The sequence below is a fragment of the Petaurus breviceps genome, unplaced genomic scaffold (genome assembly GCF_028583685.1).
Source record: "Petaurus breviceps papuanus isolate PSGF00001 unplaced genomic scaffold, PetGlider_PUasm1.0 79, whole genome shotgun sequence".
Classification (NCBI taxonomy): domain Eukaryota; kingdom Metazoa; phylum Chordata; class Mammalia; order Diprotodontia; family Petauridae; genus Petaurus; species Petaurus breviceps.
In genome coordinates, this window is record NW_027186523.1 from 10,247,009 (window position 1) to 10,255,195 (window position 8,187).

Sequence of the window (8,187 nt, forward strand, 5' to 3'; positions counted from 1 at the left end):
TCTCTGGCTAGGGCTAGAGCAGGATTGCATACAAGAGATGATCCTGGAATCTTATAACTGCATGAGAGAGGATTAGAATCAGGTGTGGGTAATAGTTTACTAATGGCTATGGGAAAATTTGACAAAGTAGGGATTGTAGGTGAGCTTGACAAATGGAGATTCAGGTCCAGATCTATAAAGAATATAGAAGGAAGACAATCTTTAGCTTCATCTTTGGGGGTATTCAGTTTCTCTTTCATGTGCATTCGGAATAGGTAGTCTGCTATTCATATAGTACTGGTTATCTATAATAACTCAATATAGATGAGAAAATATTGGACATAAGTTCAATAGGGCCTTTTAACCACAGATACTTATATTCAACCTATGACTGAGGAGAATCAGTTGCAACATGCTTCCTTCATTGGCACAGGAATATCTGGTTCAGTATTCCTTCTCTTACTATTAAATCTGGATTTACGCTAGAAATAAATGAACTAATTTTATTTAGAAATGGTATAAAAATGACTTAGTATTCCCATAATAATCTGAATATGTTTACCACAATATGATAATGTTATTTAGGCACATTTAGTAGGACTTTATAGCATTCTGTTCTACTTGTACAGACAACAGGATCAAATAAGTGACTTTGTAAACCCACAAAGAAGCATAATTTTAGAAATATGACTTATTATCAGAAGGTTGACTACCAAGTGACATTTATTTGTTTGTTAATATTTCTTTATTTCTTAATAATGTTTGTTCTTTGTGTGACTAATAAAAGTCAAGAGTACCAAATACTGTGTGGTTCTCTTCAGCATACATAGCAATGGTAGAAGAGCAGCAGAAAATAAGTTACAATGACTGGAAAGGATTCTATACACTGTCTACGTGAACCCAACAGACAGTCATCCACTTTCCTCTTAAAGATCTCCAATAGTACAGGGCTAACTGCCTTCTAAAAGAGCCCATTCCATTTTTGCATAGCTCCATAGAGGCTTTTTCTGGTATTAAACCAGTATTTTTTGGCAACTTTCACCCTTTGGATCTACTTCTGACCTCTGAAACTGAGCAAAACAAATATGTTTCTTTTTTCAAATGGCTGCTTTTCAAATAATGGGAGACAATGAGTATGTCACTCCTAAATAATTTCTTCTTCAAGCTAAGTATTTCCATGACTTTCCACTGTTCTTTATATGGAACATTTTAAAGTCTCACTACCATCCTACTTATATTCCCCTGAATATGATCCAGCTTGTTAATATTTTTCTTAAAATTATACCCAGAACTGAATATATTTAGACTTCATTTATTTATTTAATTTTTAATTTATGGGATAAAACCAGTATTTCCATAACAGTATAATACAAAAGATTATTGCATATGAAACTGAAAATCTATGATTTACAACTTGCTACTTCTTTTAAATCTATAAGTTATCATGTGAATTTCTTTTTTTCCTTTTTTTTGTGTTCTGCTCTTCCCCTTTTCCCCCTTCTCCCTGAAACTGAATAGGATCAGAGAATGACAGGACTCTTAGAATCTCCCAGCAAGCTAAATATCTTTTGATTATGTTTTCAACACTGTGGAGAACTTTTGGTCCAGAAACTCCATTAATCAAAGAAGATTTGTAACAGTTTTGCAAGGTCTAGTCTTAAACATGCACCTGGAGTGCTGGAAAGGTAAATGTCTTAGACTGTGCCACACAAGCCAGAATGTGTCAGAGGCAGGATTTGAACCCAGATAATTCTTCGTGATTCTGAGGCAATCTTTTATTACCTGAAATAATACTTCCTCTCCATTCTCTAATTGGCTTAGTTTTTTTTTCCAGTTACCATTTCACCCTGTTGACTCATCATGAACACATAATACACTTTAGCCACTCAAGTTTTGTTGGGGTTTTTTTTTGGACATACACTGGGATCTATCCATTCCTCTACCATAATAAACATGTGTAAATTATTTTTATGAAGCCAAGTGCAGGACTATACTTTTCATTTTTGAATTTCCTCCCCAACTCAATTTTGGCCTGTCACCTTCTTGCAGGGGATTCTCTCATATAGCACATTAGCTATTCCTTCTCAGTTTTAAAAATCTTTCATGAATTTGAACCTAGTATGAACTAGAAGCCATGTTCTGGGAATTCTGAGCTGTTTTAGGGGTTCTCAAGGTGCTAGGCTTAATCTACAACTTTTGACATCTGCCCAAAATCGTTTATTGATCTGAAGGAGACCTAATAGAACCCTCGGGGGCCAACTCATCCCTGATTAGGGATCCCTTCAGCAATATTCATTATGACTAGATATCCAGACTCTGATTGAAGATTTTATGGGAGGGGAAATCATCATTTCCCAAGAAAGCTCATTTCACTCTGTAATTTCTCTGATGATTGTTAAATTTTCTCTTTCATCAATCCCAAATCTGCTTCCTTATAACTTCCATTCATTACTTCTCCTATAGTTCTTATCTATGGGTCTGAGAAGAGCAAGGCTAATCCCTCTTCCACAAGTTAATCTTTCAAATACCTGAACATGCTATCATGTTTCTATATGTTTTTTATCTTTTTCTTACCAAACATCCCCAGTTGCTTAAAATGACCTTCATATAGCATGGTTTTCTATCATCTTTATTGTCCTCTGGATGCTTCTTATCGTGTCATTCTCTCTCTATGTATCTCTTTTTGCCTCTTTTCTCTCTCTGCCTCTTTCCCTCTCTTGTTCTCTTTTCTTGACTTGGACCAGTGATTTATCAGCCTAGGGAAGTCTAATGATAATACATCTTCTAATGGTGAACATCATCAGTTATTAAGTGACATCTCCATAGTTACATAGCCAAGATATGTAAAAGAAAGCCCAGGGCCTCATAACTCCAAGGCCAGCTCCAGGAGTTTCTAGAAGGCTTTTGTGAACAGACATTCAGTGTGAAGATCTTTTCCAATGCCCTTCTACTTCTCATTGTATCAGGGAAAAAGGATTCTACTTGAGGCTCGTGATCTTTAATATCTCTCATTGATACTTGCCAGTCTTGTTACAAAGGAGATTGATGTTGAGTGTTCATGATGGTATAAAGGTAACTTGAAGTCAGCTGGAAAGTCACCAGGCAGCTCTTTGAAACTGAGAATCCTGAATCTGCAAATCAAGAGGGTTTCCTGTGCTTGTGTATGCTAATTTTGTGGTGGCTTAGAGATGGACTGACAGGTAAGAGAACAAGAGAGGGATAGATAAGTTGATGCCAATATAAGAAGGGGAGGGAAGATCAAAAGATGAAAGTAACGAGGAGTAAATCTTTCTTCAGTACTTCAAACAGTCTGTGCTTTTATCAGCACGGGTACTTTCTCCACCCCTCCATGCCTCAGATGGCACTTTCATGAATTACTGTGATAAACATGTAAGCTGATGGCTAATCTTCACAAGAGCAATCTCTTTGGACTGAATTAGGCTGGTCCTCAGTCTGTTGTTGGGCTCATAATCCAAACCCTCCTGCTAGGTGGGACTTACCCTAACTTGTGAGCCACTGCAATTGGTTTCAAGAATTCATGGTAACTTCCATGTCATGATGACAGCAGCAGAACTTTAGGTAGCTAGGTAGTATAGGGGATGGAACGTGGGATTTGGTGTCAGGGGGATCTGAGTCAAAATGCAGTCTCAGACACTACTTAGGTGCCTGACTGGGAAAGTTATTTAACACTGACTGCCTCAGTTTCCTCATCAGTAAAATAGAAATAAGTAATGGTACTTGCTTCATAGGAACATTCTGAGGATAAGATGAGGTCCTATTTGTAAAACATTTTGCAAACCTTAAAGTGTTATATAAATACTAGCTATTATGCTAGCTTGTTTGGGGAAACTTAAGCATAGTGCATAGAATAAAGGACCTGGAATCAGGAAGGTCTGGCTTCAAATCCCACCTCACATACTATTATCTGTGTGATCATAGATCAATCACTTAATTTCTCTGAGCTTCAATTATCTCATCTGTAACATTGAGATAGACTTGTCACACATCCTTCTCTGAGTTGTTGTCAGGATCAAGTGAGATAATGCACGTAAAGTGGTTTACAAACTTTAAAGCTGAAATTATTGTTAGTTATTGCAATAATAATGAAAAATAAGCAATAACAAAAAAAAACCCTCAATGCCCAACCCATCATCTATGATATGTGCTGTTGAGTGGGGGAGGGGGAGGGCAAAGACAAGGAAAAAGAAAGCCAGTCAGTGTGAAAGTGTGTAGTAGGGACTTCATGTGCTCTGAAAATGGTTTAGTAGGTGTAAAAGCCTACTAGGGACCATGAAACATTGATATATTTTGTGCTAATAATATCATTAATTATGTTAGCATCCCTAGCCAATGTGGCATAAATGTTTAGGAAAACTGACTGAGTGGCTTTAGGATTTCAGGCTAACTTTTCTCAAATTGATCATGATTTTGACCTTGATGCAGAGGACAGCAGAGGGAATAGCACTCCTTCATTTGTGGAATTATACACACACAATGAGAAGATACTATGGAACCATTCAGAAATCTCACTATTCCAGTTGCTGAAATGCTTTAGTGCAAATGGTGCTCACCACTCTAACAGGCAAACTGCACGTGTAAGAAATGGGCTGAAGACATGAACACTTTCATTATGTGCTAGTATAATACCATATCAAATTTGGAAACAGATTTTACCAGTTATAATCAAAGTCTTCATATTGCTTTTTCTCAGTGACCTCAGAGTCACACAATATGTTGACAATCAGCAAGGGCAATTAGAGAAAATAACTTCACCCCTGAGCCCAAATTAGATGAAATAAGATATGAAATTGAAGAGCTGTTAAAATCAAAAGAAAGAAAAGCTGAAGGCCCTGAGATCATTGAAAATCTTCACAGTGCAAATTGTAGAAAAATAAACTAATAATAAATGACAAAAGAGACACTAATAGTTTAAATAATTTCCAAAAGTAAATGGGCATACTTAAACTGGAATTTCAAACAGTTAGTTTTGAATGTGTTAGCATGAATGAAAAAAAAGTAGATCAATTATACCAAAGCAGAGTGATTTTTAAAGTTGATTTTGCTATATACGTTTTGCATAAATGCATTCCACTATAGTGTTTTAAAAATATTTTATTTTGAACTTAAACATGAAAATATGAACATTCCCATATACAGAGTTCAAAAACTCCTAGCTCAGTTTTTAAACTTTATAGCTTGAAATAGACTTAAGACTTTTGGGGCACTTTACACAGAATAAAATAAAATTTGTATATGAAAATATTTCCATTTTTTAACACTTTTTAAAAAAGTACATAATTCATCATTTCCCCCTTCAATTTCACTTCTAAACTTAAAAATAGGGAAAGAAAAAAAAACTTGTAACAAATAGATATAGTCAGGCAAAACATATCCATACAAGAGACCATGTCAAAAAATGTTGTGGGTTTTTTTTTTTAATTTTTAGTCCATACCCTCGCTGTTACAAGGCGAGTAATGTGCTTCATCATAGATCCTCTGGAAGTTTGTTCCATTATTACTTGGATCAAAGTTCTCAAATATTTGAGTTGTTTTTCATTATAAAGTTGTTATTATTATGTAAATTATTCTCTTAGTTCCACTGCTTTGTGTTAGTTCATATTTCCCAAGAATTTCTGAAATTTTCTCGTGCTTTTTTGATTTAATAATAGTCCATTACATTCTATACCACATTTTATTTAGCCATTCTGCAATAGACACCCCCCCACAAACCACCTCAAATTCAATTTTTTTCTTTCACCCTGCCCCCAGCTCCTCATTATGATCAGGAAGTTTGTTTTTCATATGAAGATGGAGTAGGGAGAGCAGACATCATATGAACTTTATTGTTCTCTTAACTAAATCCCCTTGTTGCCCTCTTGAGTTCGATTAATTTCTACACCAAAATGTATGTGTATATGTATGGTTTAATCTTTGTTTAGTTAAGAGAACAATAAAGTTCATATGATGTCTGCTCTCCCTGCTCCTTCTTCCTCTTAAAAAAAAGCTAGTATTGTCTCAAATATCCCAATTATCACATATCTCAAGTTCTGTCACCTTCTTCCTTTGTAAACTAGTGTATTCCTTTTAACCTCTTAAAATACTTAGAACAAAACCTTTCTTCTAATAGTACCTCTGTTTTTCTTATTTAATTCCCTCAAAATTCTATGAAGACATGAATGTAAGGAAGGAGTATTTGTTTCTTTTCCCCCAATAGAATATTAGCACTGCATCAATATACAGTTGTCTAATTCCTCAGAAGAACTTACCTTTCTAGGTTTCTCTTGATTCTTGTACTTCTGGAGGGACAAGAAGGAGTAAGCATTTATATAGAGACAACATTTATTTGTGTTAGGCACTGTGCTAAGTGCTTTTTTTACAAATATAATTTGATAGTCACAACAGGCCAGCAAAGCAGGTGCTATTATTATTCCCATTTTTAGTTGAGGAAACTGAGGCAAACAGAGGTTAAGTGACTTGCTGTGATAGTAATGGCAATTAAAGATTCCCCTGTATTGGCTTGGTTTTCAAATTGATTGTATTAAAACCCAGAGCTTGTTAATCCCACCTGTGGGATGGACTTTTTGATGTGAAAAGAAAGTCCTGACTGGGAGGAGCTGGTGACGTAGATTTGGAGAGACACTAGAGAGAGGCGGAAGTTCTTTTTGGAAGCAGCACCTCGTGGAGAGAGACTAAGAGATTGCTGGTGGCCGTTTTGAATTGCCCTGGACTTTTGAGACCTGCCCCCTGAGCTGCCAAGGACTGAGGAGACATGGCTGTTTTGCTGGTACTTTGTCTGTCTGTTTTGATGTTATTTTGCCAGATTTGTCCACTGGTGAAAGACTGTCCTGTTGAAGAAGTCCTGGAACCTGGCATTTGGTTAAGAAGGCCTGAGACTGTCCTGCAGACAGAGAGTGAATACTGTCCACTGGTGAGGGACAGTACTGAGAGTGAATACTGTCCACTGGTGAGGGACAGTACTGTTGTTGCAGGGGTCTGGAGACTGTCCGGCAGACAGAATGAATACTGTCCACTGGTGAAGGACAGTGCTGTTGTTGCAGGGGTCTGGGAGCCTTTCTGTTGGTTCAGAAGCCCTGAAGAAGGATTTTCTTGTTGTATGTTTACAGAAATCCTGGGAGAGGGCTTTGCTAATGTGTTCAGGGGTTCTAGGACTGTTCTACAGACAGAGGATAAATTCATGAAGGGACTGGCAATGTATCTTATGGCCTTGCTAAGCCTTGTCTCCCCAGGAACTAAGATTGCTGAGAACTTGCCTCGTGTCAAGATGAAGAAAAGACCTCCATTTGGGTATTAAGTGCTGTGTTTAAACTTGATGTAACTCTGGGGTAGATTCAATTGTGATCCAGGGGTGGGGAACTTTTGACCTTTTTGTGTTCTATGGTTGAGCAAATGAATGTATTTTACTTATGTTTGGAAACTAATCTCCATTTGAGAAGAGGGGCTTTGTGGTGGACTTAATTAAGGTATAGCCTAGGGGTGGAGAAGTATTTGGAACAGAGACTTTGTAATTGATTGAATGATTGGAAAGTCCTGGGGTGGGGTAGGCCTTGGAGATGATTTAATCACACTTAGTAAATGCTGTATTTTGAATGATGTCATGTTTTGATCTCTGTTCTGGGTTTGTTACTGAATAAAATAGAGAGTACCTATGCTGGTATTTTGAACCTGGGAAGTTGCCTTTCCTTGGCATTACATTACACTTGCCAAGGGTTGGCCACATAGATAGTATCTCAGGTCAAATTAGAACTCAGGTCTTCCTGACCCATTACTCTCTTCATCATGCCACCTATTACATTTATTTGAATTTCAAAGTTTCTACTCAGGTCTTTTCTTCAGAAATACAAAAAGATTTCCATTCCATTAAAGTTCAGCTTTCTTCCTTGTTATAGCTATACTTAATTTTGTGAGGTTTTTATTTAAAAAGGCATATCATTTGCCTTTTAGAACATTGTCTTCCAAGCTTTCCTCTCATTTAATTTAGAAATTGGCATGTCTTGTGTGATCTTGACTGTAGCTCTTTGGTACTTTTCTTTTCTGGATGTTTGAAATATTTTTTCTTTGACCTGGAACCTCTGGGTTTTAGCTATGGCATTTCTGGAACCTTTCCTTCTGGAGCTTCTTTGACAGGATGATTAACTTCATTTCTAGCTTCATTTTATTCTCTGATACTTGTAAATCTGGTAAATTTTC

The 8,187-nt window shown here is 36.7% G+C and overlaps 1 long non-coding RNA gene across 1 annotated transcript; it reads left to right on the forward strand.

The window, feature by feature from the left end:
* Nucleotides 1-6,459: 6,459 nt before the first annotated feature.
* Nucleotides 6,460-7,595, forward strand: LOC138175737 (uncharacterized). Its single transcript, XR_011172075.1, has 2 exons — nt 6,460-6,864; nt 7,080-7,595. It is a non-coding gene; the product is annotated as an uncharacterized lncRNA (long non-coding RNA).
* The last annotated feature ends 592 nt before the right edge of the window (nt 7,596-8,187 follow it).